Consider the following 17,422-nt stretch of genomic DNA (forward strand, 5'->3'; position numbering starts at 1 on the left):
ATACTGGATACAAGTCAAAGCACCCAAAATACACAAAACAGAAACATTCAATGGTTAAAGAAGCTAAGGGTCTGTGGAAAGCAAATGTGTCCACAGCTATAGAAGCATCTTTACACACCCATATGATAGGACCTGCATGCCTGAAATTCTTAAATAGAGATTTATTCCTTTGAATAGTAATTGATCTTTCTACAAGGTCCCTTTGTTACTTTAAACGTTTTATTTGGGGGTTATTTTAGATTTATGGAAAAGTGGCCAAAACAGTACAAGAGAGCTCCCATATACTCTTTATTCAACTCCCCTAATGCTAACTTTTCACATAATCCTGGTACATTTGTCAATACTTAGAAATTAGCATTCAGATTTTTCTTATAGCAACCTCCTTCCACCCCATAATAATCCAATCCAGGATACCACATCACATGTGATAAGATTTCTTTTGTAAATATAAAAATTTCCAGGCAGTAGAATTTATTAAATTACCAACCAACTCTATTATGAGCTCATTTATTACATCAATTTTCTTCTGGAAGGAAAAGATAAAGGCAGCATAAAATCCTGGGCATGTGAGGGTACATAAAGGAATTGTGAGAGGAAGGAAATGCTGCCAAGAAAGAAGGTAACAAATCAAAACCAAAGACATTCAATTTTGCCTGGGGCAGGCCCTGTGCAGCTATGTGTAATTAGTGTCCTAAATTACTACATCTGACAAACTAATTTTCATTTGAAAGAAAACAACAAATCATTAAATATGGTAATAAGTCACGGGTTAAATCTCTGTTTGTGGATTCTACATGCTTCACGATCTGTGCCCTTGGTCAGCCACCATTTTGCTCCCTCAGCCTTTCCAGCTCTTCACTCCTGGGGGTCCTGTGTTAAGACATCTCTGATTGTTCAGCCCTGGACAGTACCACTCTCTGCCTCTGTAGAACCAATTCAGAACCAACTCTGTTATGCATGCATGCATGCATGCTCAGTTGTGTCTTGACTCTGTGACTCCAAGGACTGTAGTCTTCCAGGCTCCTCTGTCCATGGGATTTTCCAGGCAAGAATCCTGGAGTGGGTTGCCATTTCCTCCTCCCTGGGGTCTTCCTGACTCAAGGATCAAAGCTGCGTCTTCTGAATCTCCTGCATTGGCAGGCTGATTCTTTACCATGAGCCTAAATACCATTCCTCCCTGTGAGGCCCTTAGCATGTACATTCTTGTTCTGATAGCTACTTGAAAGCAGAGTTGTATTTTAAGAAGCAGCCAAGCTTTGAAGACAAATTTGGGTTTAAATCTTAGCTACCACTTAATAGTCTTAATTGTGAGCAAATTAAATAATCTTCCCATGCCTCGGTTTACTCATTTATAAAACAGAGCAATAATTGAGCCTATCTTTATTGGAGGGACTAAGTGAGAAGATCTGCATGAGTATGCAGTCGTTCCTGACACCCAGAAGATCAATATCACCCCTGTTCTTAAAACCAATCCTGGAGTTAGGCAGGACAAAGGCCACTGTTACAGAAATAGGACCTTAGGGAACAGCTCTGATTCTTGTGAAGCCATGCTTTTCTCTGTATTTCCTTCACTGTCAGGCAGATCTGGAACATCCCTCCTTCTCTCCTTCCCACACTGTCTCACTGGACTGAAGACTTCCACCTAAGTACACGCACTAAGACCTCCTGGTTATAACGTCAGGCACTGCTCTGGGCACCAGGGCTAAAGCAGTGAACACAAGATGCTTGTTGTTCTCAAGAAGTTTACACCACAGTCTTCATAGCCAGAGTTCCAGATGCTAACCATCCTTTCTCTGCCTTCCCAGGTTGGCTACCCAGATTTGTCACTGCGCTCTAGTTACGGGAAACTCCAATGTCAGTGCTGTCCTCTTGGTCTGTTCTGTTCCCTGCCTGACTTGGAGCCTCTGGCCATTCTCTGCCATAGGGTCAGTGTCCTGAGCTTTGGTGCCAGACCTATCCCCTCCTTTCTATTTGCTTTCCACATGTCATGGGGTGCCACACATGACCACCACACTGAGTAAAGAGTTGCAATTTATAACAGCAATAAAAACATCCATGGTGTTATAACCTTACTAGTAATAATAAAGTGTCAGAAGTATCCACCTTAAGTAACTGATTTATAGATTAAAATACTTTGTATCTCCAGGTCTCTTTGATCTTGAATAGGAAACATTTGGGGAATCTCATAGCTAATGATATTCCTACTTTCAAATCATTCATTGTCTATCAATAATATGCATTTTTAAATGAAGATATCTGATTACATATGAAGCAACTATAATTAGAAATATGGCAAAGTTATACTGTTCAACAAATTGTGCCTCTGTGGGGATAAACCCGTTCTTCTGCAGTACATGCTGCTCCATCAGTATTCCTTTCTTACCTATCTCATTTACAGCCTAAAGCCTGCTTTTAGTTTCTCTAACCACCTAACCATTTTCTACCTCAGGATCTTGGCATGTGCTGTGCAATTACATTTGGGACATTTTCTTCTACAGGCTAACTCCTGTCATCCAGATGTCTCATATTTAATGTCTTCCTCAGAGAGGCCTTCATTACCTCTCTGACTAAATCAAATTTCTTGTTACATCTACTCATTTTAGCTTTCACTCCTCCTTTGTGGCCTTTGTCACAACTATAATTATTTTATTTGTGAGAAATATAGTGGAGTGGTTAAGAGAACAAAATTCCTGATTTAAATCTGATTTCAGTACTTATTGGGATAAATCACATGAATAAATAACAATTTCTCTGTACCTCACCAATAATAGTACCTACCTCAGAGTTGTGGTGCATTGTTAGCTATAATAATGTGATTTAATACAATAATAACAACAATAGTAATACAAGTTCTATGGCAAGGACTTCTGTTTGTTCACTCATGCGTATTTATTTCTAGGGCTTGGCATAATCTATGGCACGCAGTTCATGATCAGTAAACATCTGCTGAATTACTGATACCACAAACAAAATAAATACAAATCAAGTTTCCTCTTGATCAAACTTTATCATTTAGATAGAGGGAAAAGTTGCTTGTGGGGTTCCCTGGTGTAGTGGTAAAGAACCCACCAGTCAATGCAGGAGATGCAGGTTTGATTTCCGGGTCAGGAAGATCCTCTGGAGAAAGAAATGGCAACTCATTCCAGTACTCTTGCCTAGGAAATCTCATGGACAGAGGAACCTGGTGGGTTACAGCCCATGGGGTTGCATAAAGTTGGACATGACTTGCGACTAAACAACAAAAGTTCCTTGTGTGTGAAATTAAGTAAGAAAATAAAGGCAAAGGCAACATAAAAGATCAAAAACTTTCACAAGTTCAGGAAGGAAAAAAGTGGGGACATGATTTATTATACTCAAAATCTAGCCACAGGTTCTTGAAAAATACTTTTTAGAAGGAAAAAATAAAAATGATGTGTTAAAAATTATCATTTTCAGTAACAAAATATAACAAGGTGTGATCAAATAAACAGAAGTAAAATTGGTATTTACCTTATATGATATATGCATATATTCTTTAACAGGTATATGAGGATATTCAAATACTAAGACCATAAAGGAAAATACTAAAGGAATACTACTGTAAAACAAACCATAACCCTCTAATTGACCTTTTTCTATAAACTTGGATTTTCACATATTGGATTTAGTCTTAGACTAAGGCTAAACAGAATTTAAATTAAATATACAAGCACCATAAAAGTCACATAAATTCAAGATCAGATCAGATCAGATCAGTCGCTCAGTCGTGTCCGACTCCTTGCGACCCCATGAATCGCAGCACGCCAGGCCTCCCTGTCCATCACCAACTCCCAGAGTTCACTCAGACTCATGTCCATCGAGTCAGTGATGCCATCCAGCCATCTCATCCTCTGTCATCCCCTTCTCCTCTTGCCCCCAATCCCTCCCAGCATCAGAGTCTTTTCCAATGAGTCAACTCTTCGCATGAGGTGGCCAAAGTACTGGAGTTTCAGCTTTAGCATCATTCCTTCCAAAGAAATCCCAGGGCTGATCGCCTTCAGAATGGACTGGTTGGATCTCCTTGCAGTCCAAGGCACTCTCAAGAGTCTTCTCCAACACCACAGTTCAAAAGCATCAATTCTTCGGTGCTCAGCCTTCTTCACAGTCCAACTCTCACATCCATACATGACCACAGGAAAAACCATAGCCTTGACTAGATGAACCTTTGTTGGCAAAGTAATGTCTCTGCTTTTGAATATGCTATCTAGGTTGGTCATAACTTTCCTTCCAAGGAGTAAGCCCAAATGTAAAATTTTGAGAAGCATTTTGTTTAGTAGCAAAGGATAATACTAGCACTGTGCATTAAATCTCTAAGAAAATAAACTAAGCTTCTAAGTAACAACATAATTGCAAGTCTCCTTATGAAATCAGACCGCCAGTTCCATTTAAATGCTTGGATTGGCTTCAGGAGTAGGTATATAACTACATCTGAAATATCCAATCAGGGATTTAAAAAGTGCACCTTTCATACAAAGTGTAGATACAAGAATTCCTTCAATGCTTATTTTACTGAACAAAAACAAAGCCTCCAAAGTAACCATGGTCACAATAAAGCTATTTTAAAAATGCTGCCACTTTTTAAGATGAAGTAAACCAACACTATTTGCTTCACATGGTAATGTATCCTATCATGTTATTTTCATATTTCTAATCAATTTGTAGTATGAACATTCCCAGGCCCCATTTCCAAGTGAATTTAAATTTGGATCAAAATGGAATGATCACAGATGTATGAACAACAAAGTTTTGAGTCTCTCTTGTGGGTTAAAAAAAAAAGTTAGCGAACTTCTTTTTTTTTCTAAAACTGTTTCCAGATTTATGATTATAGCATTGAAATACTCCATCTTTATTCCTATCAAACTCACACTTTAAAAACACATTTCCAGTTGCTGCTTTTCCCTTGCCATTTCACTAAAGTCATTTATCTTTTTGTTCATAACAGTGATTCACAATGATAATGATTAAAACACCTATTAATATATCTAGCACTTTTAACTCATCTTAACTCTTTACTTATCCCATTCATTGCTTTCACTTAATGCTTCTTCATATGCTAGGTGTCTTTCTTACACTTAGTGTTAGTCTTCATATAATAAACACTTAGAGGTTGGAGATCAGGTGATTAACAAACTACGAAATAACAAAAGACACCTGATAGAAGTGATGATAATTGAAAAATTATGAGAATAACTCCATGACTTTGCCTAGTGCTCCATCAGTTGACTCCACAAATATCCTTTGGCACCATCTAGATGTAAGGATTTATGCTATGTTCTATGGGGGACAGACAGATATTTTGGTCATCCGATGTGAACAGCTGACTCATTCATTGGAAAAGTCCCTGATGCTGGGAAAGACTGAGGGCAGAAAAAGAGGGCATCAGAGGATGAGATGGCTGGATGGCATCACCAATGAAATGGACATGAACTTAGGTAAACCTCAGGAGGTGGGAGGGACAGAGAGGCCTGGCATGCTGCAGTACATGGGGTCCCAAAGAGTTGGACACGACTGGGTGAATGAACAAGAACAAATGGGGGATAAATACCCAAACCTTGTTAAATTACTTAAAGACTGCGGCTTGATATCTAGCTTCTAAGGCTAGAAGGAACTTAGAGACATGCAGAATTTTCCAGGAAGTTCTGCAGATTATAATGGGTGAAGATTGTTATGAGACTTGATGACAACCTTGACTCTTACATTTCCAAGACAACAGGAATGAGCAAGATTACATACCTCAGGATGCTGTCATTTTTTTCCTCTGCTCCTCTCCTAGCAACAGATGCAGTTAAAAGAAATGCTTTAGAAATTGGGGTTCATTTTTAAAAGGTGGAAATTTTTATAAAGGGTGAAATTGCACCCAAAAATATCTCAGGGCTATGAAAACCATTGAGAATCTTTGAGTTCTGTGTCTAAGATCTTCAAATGATGTGTAATCGGAAAGGAGCCCTACATCACAGAATTTTCACCTTCACTCCTTCCAAGGGAGACAGTCTATCATACCCATTTATTTCCCCTTCTTGTAAGGGAAAAGATTTCCTACTGTTGGAATATTTTAAAAGTATTCATATTTTTATCTTTGAGACTTGTTTCTTTATTGCCAGTATAGCAAAAGTTGATCCATTTTGGGGTTAATAAAAAGGTTATTTCAAGGATATATAAGAATAACTCTAAATTATGTCTAAATCAACCATCATGACTGATAATGAAGCCAAAACATTAATGAAGCAAAATCTCAAATTTCATCAGAAGTTGCTGGACACATTATCTATTTCAAATAGAATGTCACTAAATAGTGATCTGAAAAGAAACCCATAATTTATGCTCTGAATCTCTGACAAATTAGGAGTAATGCCTCTTATACTATGCAGGTCACAGCCTGTCAGGTAAACATTTCTTACTGTGTGGCAGCAACAGTGCATATATTAGTTATGTAAATGTGAAATCTACACACAATTTCCAGGTTAGAATATGTTTAAAGAATATGGTCATAAATAATGTGAAGTTATACCAACCCTAATTCTGCAATGTCGGGGCATCCATAAATTATTTGTAAGGAATAAGAAGCAAATTTTTTAGACACATCTAATGAACTAATACATGATGTCACTAAGAAATAATACAGCAGCTAGTAACAGTTTATTTCTTGCTAACAAATGAAACTCCTAAATCTTAAATGTTGGTGCAATGACAAGTTAGAAAACAGCATCCCAAGTTACTCAGTGCAGGGTGGCTCTTCATAACTCATTTATCTCTATTCTTTTATGAAAATCACATCCAGCCAAAACATTTTTAATTTGGAAGAATGAACAAATGATTGTGGATGAAAGAGCAATTATTCCTGATCCAGAGGTCTAGAGGAGACTTGTCTTTCACGAAGGAATTTCAGGTTGAGTAAAATAACACATCAGGGTCAAGGATCAATTCAAAGTCTAAGGAAAAAAAAATCTAGATTCTATCCTTGGTTTTATAACTAACAGTCTGGGTTAATGAATCCACGCAAGTGATAATAGTATAACCTGTCCAAGCCCCAGAGTCTTCATCTGTGAAATGGAAGCAATAGCTGGCCTGCCTAATCTCACAGGTTGAGATGGATATCAAATAAGGCAAACAATATGAAAGTGTTTTGTAAGTAGTAGAAGACTCAATACATGTAGAAAAGTAAAATGTAATTTCCCAAGAATCAATGTTTTTTTTTAAACCAACTCTAGGTACATGAGTGTGCATGGCATATGAATACATAAGGTGGACATATAATGCATAAAAGCATATGAAAGGCATATGTGCTTTCAAATTTGTAAAACGGTCAACAGTTGAACTTGGCCTCAATTTTCAATGTTCCATTCCTCTCGTCTGAGTATTTAAAACAATGTACCAAGGTGTGTGCTGGAGAAAGGAGTGGGTCCACCCCCCATATTCTCCTGAATACACCAGCCAGCTTCCAGCAATTTTGATTTTTATTAAATATTTTTAAAATTGAAGTACAGTTAATTTACAATGTTGTTCTAGTTTCAGGTGTACAGCAAAATGATCCAGATATATACATACACACACACACACACACACACTTTTTCAGATTCTTTTCCATTATAGGTTACTGCAAAATACTTAATATACTTCCCTACACTAAACAGTAGGTCCATGCTGTTTATTTTACATACAGTGGTGTGTATATGCAACCCCAAACTCCTAATTTATCTCCCCTGCCATACCCTTTGGCAATCATGAATTTGTTTTCTGTGTCTGAGTCTATTTATGCTTTGTAAATTTATTTCTACTATTTTTTTAAGATTCCACATGTAAGTGATATCACATGATATCTTTCTTTCTCTGTCTGACTTACTTCACTTAATATGATAAACTCTAGGTCTAATCTAAGGGTTCTTCTATTAACAGTAGCCACTGGTCTGATGGTGGCTTAATCTTGGGGGTGTGCAGATTGTTCACATTTTCCTAGGTCATAGACTCTTTAAACTTGTCAAAATGTGCTTTAATTGCTGACATATCCAGTTTTAAAATGAATAATAAGCCAAAATGGTTGGATTTTTACTTAAGGGATATGAGGATATGGTCATAGAGGTGTTTAGAAAAATGCTGGACAAGCAAGGAGGAGCTGGAAGGGAGAATGGAATGTTTAACCAAGGGCTTTCTTTATCAGATATTCCAAGGGGATGAATACTGACTCACTATCATTTATATATATATTTTTTAACTCAAAAGAGAAAATGTGTGGAAGAAAACACATGGATTTTGAGTTGCTGAATAAGGAGTAATCAAGGTTATATATCTTCAGGAAGTTTTTACCCATCCTGAAAAAAATGCCCTATTTATTGTTAAATAAAATACAGTATGTATTCTTACAGAAATTTAAACAAAATAATGCTTAGTTTTTCATATGAGAAGGTCATAATACTACAAAATGTATTTGAAAAATAGAGAAAGAACCAAATATTTCACTAATGTCTGAGATAAGTGCTGGATAACCAGTGTATCTATGTATAGTTATTGGAGAAAGGGGAAAGAGGACCTCAGTTAAGCTCACTGGTTAAAGTACTTACCCTGGTATCAAGATGGAATGGAGCTCCCTATAAGTACTTTTTAAAAGACAGTCATAAAATACAATTTATCTCTTTCACATTCTAAAACAAAGAAGAAAAATAAACAGTGAACTGAATAACCATCAAGAGAATCTGAAAAATAAATTGCCTCTTATTTAAATAAAAATAATAACCACTGCAACTAAATTTTGAAGAGTCAGTATAACCTCTTCAGGATAGGTTAAGTCGGGAAAAGTGTCTCTTCCTTACTATCCTAACATCCATGCTCATTCACTAACAAGTATTTACTGACACCCACTGTGTTACAGGCTCCATGCAAATGCTAGAGAGAGAAAGACAAATAATACACAGCTTTCAAGTGAATGACGTCACTGATTAATGGAGAGAGACACATGAAATGATAACGAAGTAAGTGCAATGGCAGCTCAAAAGAAGGACTTCTAGCCTGAATGGTGAGAATAAGAGGTGACATCCAGATTTAGTTATAATTGGTAACTGAGAAGTTGTCAGATTTTAAGGATGGTGAATTGAATGCTTACATTAATATCCACTCCTTCCTGAAACCTCCCTAAAGTACAGTAAAAGATTTTTGAAAAAGGCAAAATCCCGAAGACCCAAGAAGACAGGAGAGGTGACAAAAACATCAAAATTTGAGATACTGGAAAGCAGATGAATGAGCTGCAACTAACCTAGAACACACCAAAACACTGAATGTGAAGCCAGCAATGGGTAGGCTGAAAGAGACTCAGAAATTAGTATCACCAGATTCCCTCTGATGTTAGAGACCCTTTGTTGAAGTCTGTTTAAGAAGCTTCCTTTAAGAGTTCCTCTCTTCAGTTCGAGGTAGCTCAGTGACAGGCCCTCATCACACCTGCAAGACTGGACGTTTATTCTCCAGAAACTCCAGGCACATTTGAAGGCAGACCACCACAAAGCAAATAGAAATAAATAAAAGTTTACACACTAAGTGAGATCCCCAGACTCCTTTATTGGTTCATAGAAGACTGGAAACTAGATATATACCCTTCCTCAGGTGATTGGAACATCTCTTTTGGAAACTCTGTCTTGCCCAAAAGAAATATCTAAAGATACTAATATCTGAGATCCTCAAGCAATCAGCCAAGCCAGACCAACCCATAGTGAGGACAACTACTTTTGAAAGAAAGGCCAACCTTTCTCATCACTACCTCTATCCCTCCTCACTTGTCCAACAGAATTTCCTAATGATTTTGTAGGGTCTTATAACTAAAAACCACTGGACTTTTAAGGAAATTCTTTATTATGAAAGAAGGACTGAAACAAACCAGCAGGCAAAAATTAAAAAGTAAAGATTACACAGGATACAAATTTTAAAAAAATGGTGCAGCTAAAATATTTCTATAAAAAATAAATACTCAAAAGGCAAACATAATAGAAATTTGAAATATTATAGCAGAGCTGAAAGACCAATAAAGGATTTCGAAGATAAAGCTGAGGACATCACTCAGTTCAGTTCAGTCACTCAGTCGTGTCTGACTCTTTGCGACACCATGAATCGCAGCACGCCAGGCCTCCCTGTCCATCACCAACTCCCAGAGTTCACTCAGACTCATATCCATCGAGTCAGTGATGCCATCCAGCCATCTCATCCTCTGTCATCCCCTTCTCCTCCTGCCCCCAATCCCTCCCAGCATCAGAGTCTTTTCCAGTGAGTCAACTCTTTGCATGAGGTGGCCAAAGTAATGGAGTTTCAGCTTTAGTCCAACGGACTCTCAAGAGTCTTCTCTAACACCACAGTTCAAAAGCATCAATTCTTTGGCGCTCAGCTTTCTTCCCAGTCCAACTCTCACATCCATACATGACCACGGGAAAAACCATAGTCTTGACTAGACAGACCTTTGTTGGCAAAGTAATGTCTCTGCTTTTGAATATGCTGTCTAGGTTGGTCATAACTTTCCTTCCAAGGAGTAAGTGTCTTTTAATTTCATGGCTGCAATCACCATCTGCAGTGATTTTGGAACCCCCCAAAATAAAGTCTGACACTGTTTCCACTGTTTCCCCATCTATTTCCCATGAAGTGATGGGACCAGATGCCATGAATTCTTAGTTTTCTTAATGTTGAGCTTTAAGCCAACTTTTTCACTCTCCTCTTTCACGTTCATCAAGAGGCTTTTGAGTTCCTCTTCACTTTCTGCCATAAGGGTGGTGTCATCTGCATATCTGAGGTTATTGATATTTCTCCCGGCAATCTTGATTCCAGCTTGTGCTGGAATCCAGCGTCTCTCATGATGTACTCTGAATATAAGCTAAATAAGCAGGGTGACAATATACAGCCTTGACGTACTCCTTTTCCTATTTGGAATCAGTCTGTTGTTCCATGTCCAGTTCTAACTGTTGCTTCCTGACCTGCATATAGGCTTCTCAAAAGGCAGGTCAGGTGGTCTGGTATTCCCATTTCTTTCAGAATTTTCCATTGTTGATTGTGATCCACACAGTCAAAGGCGTTGGCATAGTCACTCAGAAGGTAGAGCAAAAAGACAACTAGGTAGAAAGAAAAGCAAAAAGTAAAGAAAACGAGAGGATTGTATAAAATGTCAAATGTCATGATAGAGGCATACCAGAAAGAGAGTAGAGAAAATGGGGATAGGAATAGGACAGATCCTCAGTAACATAATTCAACAGAATTTCCTAGTCCTGAAGAGCAAGCATTTGCATATGGAAGAGCCCACTGAGGTTCTAGCAGAATGAATAAAAACAAAGCCATAATAGTCTACAGCATCATGAAATTCCACAAATTCTACAAGTAATATAACTTTGTAAAGAACAAAACTTTTCTTAGAACGGATGAAGAATCAGAATGGCCTTGGTCTTCTCAAGCTATACTCAGGGCTAGAAGGTACTGAAAATCCTCTTCCAATCCTGAGGGAAACATTTTCATTGGAGAATTCTATACACAATCAACCTATCAATCAAGAAGTAGAATTAAGACATTCTCAAACCTACAAAGTCTCAAAACCCTTTTTCCTACTCAAGAATTTACTGGAGGATGCTATCTTTCAAATAATAAATCAATAACAATGACAGAAGTTTAAGAGGCTGCAGGGAATATATCATGAAAGAGGAATAGTAAAATAAAGAAAACTAGAGAAGCAAAGTGAGAGAGATAATGAGGAGATCCCAGGGTACCGGCTGTGCAGCCCTCCCAGAGAGTGGCCAGTCCAGATTAGAACAGGCTACCCCAGGGACAGGGGAGCCTGGTGGGCTGCCGTCTATGGGGTCGCACAGAGTCGGACACGACTGAAGCAACTTAGCAGCAGCAGCAGCAGGAGGCTACAGGAAAGAGTCTTGGGAAGTTTAAGTGGATGGAAAACCTAATAGGTTCAAATGTGTTGAGAGAACTAGCGGAGATAGAAATACTTAGAAAAGAAAGCAAATAAAAAGCAAGGAAATTATTAATTCTGGGGAAATAAACTTGAGCAGGGAAGGAAATTACAGTGCAGTATATGACAGTTCTGAATGGTATTTACATAATCAATATTATAGACTATTTATATTGATCCAACCAAAATCACAAAATAACATCCAGACTCCCATTGTAAAAAATCAAGAGATAATACCTAAAACTGGAAAATGAAGCACTGGCAAAATAAGCATGTTATGTAGAGATATAGAAGAAAATTCTGAAAGAATCAGCTAAAAAACGATCCCTGTTGTCACCATGGACAGCAGAAACATGCACACACGTGCACACGCACAGACACACAGTAGAATATGTGACATGAATGCCTTCATCGGTAAGCAAAACCCGATTCATATTTTCTTTAACGTTTTTTCTATTGAGGTAAAAGTCACATAATATAAAATAGACTATTTTAACCGTATTTAACTATACCGTTCAGTGGCACTAAGCACATTCATACTGTTGTGTAACTCTCACCATTATCCAGCTCCCAAATCTTTCACCTTCCTAAACTGAAACTCTATCCCCATTAAACTATGCCCCCCACCCCACTACCCCCACTCCTGGCTCCTGACATCTACCAATGCACTTTCTGACTCTATGAATTTGACTATTCTAGGTACCTTGTATGTGCTAATTTGCTTCAGTCATGTCCGACTCTGTGCGACCCTGTGGACTGTAGCCTGCCAGGCTCCTCTGTTCATGGGATTCTCCAGGCAAGAATACTGGGGTGGGTTGCCATGCCCTTCTCCAGGGGCATCTTCCCAACCCAAGGATCAAACCCACACTGTCTACATCTTCTGCACTGGCAGACTGGTTCTTTATCACTTATGCCACCTGGGAAGTCCATCTTGTAAAAGCAGAATCAAATAATATTCGCACCTAATGTATATTCGCATTCTTGAGGTTAACTTAATATATGTCCTACTTGCATTTTTTTAAGCCACTACAAGTCAGATTTTCTCTTATGAGTAGTAGAACCTGCTCTTAAATGATACAAATTCCAGGAATCATATATTTTCTGATTGATACTGTTTATAGAAATATACTACTTTTTTAATAAATTCTTTATCTCACAGTTCATACCAGAAGGAACTACTTTGATTATCTTGCTGTTACCAATTCCTTTTCTTTAGTAATTTTAGTAATTTTCCCCTCCAAAACACCTATTCCTCAGTTCTCCAGTGTTGCTTTCTTTGCCCTCTGCTGACATGCCCTGGGCCCCCTCTGCTCTCCTGTGTGCATTTACTCTGCCCTTTGCCCTAAGCATTATGAAATCAATTACTTATTACACTACTAAGTAATGTCATTTCCTCTCATCCTTTTGTCAGTTGGGCCTTGAAAGCAATAGCTCATCCATCTTCTTTTCAGAGCAAGGCCCAAATAAGTAGGTCTTAAAATCATCACGACCTCAAGCTAGGTCTAATCAACTGTAACCAGAGGAAGGAGGAGAAGACATTTGTGTCAGTTTCTTGCATATGTTGGAATTATTTTCTTTGGCAGGAACATATCACATTCTTTCTTTGTGACAGTCTGCAGAGCTGATCACAGGGCTCCACAGCGGGCCAGTGACGAGGCTCGACAGCCTGGCAATCTCACCATTACCCCAGCACCCTGGTAGCAGCACGGCTGGAGTCAGATTACCCTTCTCTCCAGGAGAAAAAAATCATGTCTTCTGCATGGATTACAGTGCATTCAGAGTGTTTGGTTCAAAGAATAAATATCAGGCACTGCAGCAAGGATAACAACAATGCCAGGAAAATTCTCCTGACACTAGGAGAGTTCATTTTTGTCACTTTTTTTTCTTTTTAGGAAACTGACATATCTTGACTTCTATATTCTGTATAGTTGTTTTCTTTCAAACAAGAAGGGGACTGACTTTCCTTACAGCATATTAACATGCGGTATTTTCCTTTTCTTGGGCTAGACTAATAGCTTATTAGACTAAAGGCTTATTTTCTCATAGTTATTTTAAAAGTTATTACTGAAAAGAAATCTTAAGGCTTAAAATAAAAAAATATTTTGACACGGCATGAATGTTCACTTATTCTATTTTTTAAAAACATTTTGCAACATAAGATTAAAAAATAAATAGTAGTTATTAATTAATATTGAACTACTTAAAGAATATATAAGAATTACAAACTTGAAGTAACTGTTCTTTCATTATAGCTCTCTCAGTATTACTTTCAAAAATATATCCCACTGGTGGGACAACAATAGAAACCAATCATACCTAAATAAAAATAAATTGCATTTACCTGAAAAATGGCATAGTGTATAGCAACCTATTATTTTTACCTGGTGCATACAGCCATACAGAAAAGCTTGGGTTTAATCACAAGAGGTACTGTGAAATACATCTGTGACATCCTCTAACCTAACTCACGCCTACATGAGAGATTGGTACATCTTATGAATTAAACATAAGTCCTGATTTATGTTCAGTTATCCCTCATATCAAAAACTACAGTAGCAGAGCTGTGTCACTGTGAATTCATTTAATGATATTGATGAGACAGCCAGCACAGACACTGAAAAGTAACCGCCAGTGCACAGCACAGCCCTATAAATCACTCCCAAAGAGTGCCTGAGCAGTAAATAACAAGTCATTAATTCACTGTAAGTTATGCTAAGAAGCTCAAACTACATATGTACCAGGTTGTAAATAAATGCCTCTGGTACAATATTTGGAACAGGCAATGTTTGGTATTAAAACAATTTTTTATAAGAGCAAAAATTCATTGAGCAGAATTAATTCATTGTGAATTTCCCTTGGCAGACATAACACAATTAAAAAAAAAATCAACCCTAAAACTTCTTTCATCAGAGGGAAACACATTTCATGTATTAAAATCCAATAGAACTTTTTTTAGTGCCCCAAATTATGAGTCTATCCAGTGAATGATTCTGCCATAAAGCGCTTGAATGAGCTAACAGCATTTCTGTGAGGAATAAGCTGGTGACAATGAGGCTAGTTATTCAAATGGTTTGCCTTGTTGCCTCTACAGGACCAGTAGAAAATAGATAAAAATTAGCCATTTTGCCTTCTTAGGTGCATCAGAAAACACTGAGTTCAAGTGAGTTTCACTAACCTCTTCACCCCCCACCAGTTTCCACCTCATGAGGAACCCTCGCCCTCAGCTGCTCTCTCTCCCCAGGTCCTCAGAACAAGTCCTCTAGCTGCCCAAGGGGACACCATCTGGCCCCACCTAGCCCTTCCAACCTTTGTACAGATTCCCCAGTGCCACACATTTGTCTGTCCTGCCTCCTCTACTCAGACTCCTGCCTCTGCGACTTGGTTGCTAAAGAATGTTTCAAACAAATTCATTTCCAGATTTATTCTTCCCAGGCAACTAGTATACAATTTAATGGGAACAGTTGGAACAGCAACCTAACCAAAAGTGGTGGATCTTAAAGATGAAAACCTCATGCACTATTTCAGACAGGTAAGGGATGTATTTTGAAGGAAAAGAAGTCTTTTTTTTTTTTTTCATTTTGTAGCTGGCTAGCACTGGATTTTCCTCGGCTGTAGTATATGTGCATACATATAATACAGACTAATCTTTCCCTTTTCTTACTGCTTTGTAATCTGTAATCAAGGAACTCTAAATGAGGTCTCATCAGCAAAGAGTGTTAATCTGATGCTATTATATAGTATTTGAATACAAGGGTCCTAGATATAGTAGCATTTTAACTATATTACATTTCAAGCTTATGTCTAATGTTCAGTTTAACATCACTTAAGGCTTCTTTTACCATCACTGCATTCTAATTCAAACTTATCTAATGTTAGTGTTTAAAATGACTTCCTCTATAGATACATCTGCTTGCATTTTTAAGGTTCAATTTTATCGCTCTTATTTCCAGACTATCTTCTAACTTTCTCTAGGGACGTTTTGAATTTTTTCTTCTCACTGGTATTTAGTAACAAGCACTTAATCATTTAGCATCATCTAAGAATTTAATTAACTTGCTGTTTTCTCTTGTTTCAGGTCAATAATGAGGATGTTAATATAGATGTGACATTAGTCCCCCTGGAAGGTCACTGGAAACCTGTTCTCTTGATATACACGTGGCTAATTATCCTCTACGATTCTCTGACCAGTTGTTCTGTTTATTGTTATGTGATAACATCCACATCCTTGTCAATTTGAAGTAAAACTGCATGTTTAACTGAGAAAAGATAATAGCCAACAGACAATGCTTTATGTCTTTATGATTACTGACACCTAGGAGTATCAAGGAGGCATATACTGAAGCAATTCTTCATGATTTTCCCTAAATGAATTAGGAAAATGCTAAATAGAAGTAACTTTGTCTCCAGATAAGGAAACTGAGGCAAAGAAGTCAATGACATGAGAACTTAACATGTCAATCTGATTGTCTTTACTTTTTTAAAGCGGGGATACATAGTATTTTTAAAAGCCATACTTGTATGTGCTTCCCAGGTGGCGCTAGTGGTAAAGAACCCACCTGTCAATGCAGGAAAGCAAGAGACACAGGTTTGATCCCTGGGCTTGGAAAATCCCCTGGAGGAGGGCATAGAAACCCACTTCAGTATTCTTGCCTAAAGAATCCCATGGACAGAGGAGCCTGGCAAGCTACAGTCCAGAGGGTCACACAGGGTCAGACACGACTGAAGCAACTTAGGACACATGCATGTAGGCATATACATGTATACAAAATGCTTCATTATTTAAATATGGTTGGAAAATTGGATTTTCCACGTAAGTAAAATCTCCATATGAGTTCAGAAAGCTGAAGGTGATGCCATGAGCATAGTAATAAAATCTTACACATGGAATACAAGTAATATATCAGTAAGAAGGTCTCTAAGGAAAGAAGGAAGACTTGAAGATCTCCTTTCCCTGTATTTTTCTCATCTTTTTTCCTGTATTTTTCTATTATAACATGCCAGTTTTGACTCCTTCAATGAATCAGAAGACCATGTCTTTTTCTTTTATTTAAAATTTTCTTTTCTCCCTTTTCTCCAAATAGTGGTTTTCCTAAACACTCAATACTTCTTAATCAATTTATTAACCATTACCATATAAGTAGACTCCATACTATATTTTATAGTAAGCCTTTTTCTTCTTTTCTTGCTCACTTGTTCTACATTTACATATAGTAATAATCAACTTTGTGTAGTCATTGGAAAAGCATCAATTAAGGGCTCATATTAGCCCCGGCTAAACCTGAGTTGCAATCCTGCCTCTTACTAGCTATATAAACTAGCTGTGTAATGAGAATGCTATTAAGTACCCCAAGCCTCTAATTCCTCATCTGTAAAATAGGGATAATAATACAGCTTATTTCATAAAAGTGCTATGAAATTAATTAAGAATGAGGCAAAGAACCTACCGTAGTAGATGGCACACAGAAAGATACCTAGGGAATCATATGTTCT

At 37.7% G+C, this 17,422-nt stretch overlaps 1 protein-coding gene across 6 annotated transcripts in view; it reads right to left on the bottom strand.

Annotated features, from left to right (window-relative positions):
- RELN (reelin) overlaps window positions 1–17,422 on the bottom strand; it is a 558,501-nt gene that overhangs the window by 354,178 nt on the left and 186,901 nt on the right. The window lies entirely within an intron of this gene.

The sequence above is a fragment of the Bos taurus genome, chromosome 4, assembly GCF_002263795.3.
Source record: "Bos taurus isolate L1 Dominette 01449 registration number 42190680 breed Hereford chromosome 4, ARS-UCD2.0, whole genome shotgun sequence".
NCBI classification, from domain to species: Eukaryota; Metazoa; Chordata; class Mammalia; order Artiodactyla; family Bovidae; genus Bos; species Bos taurus.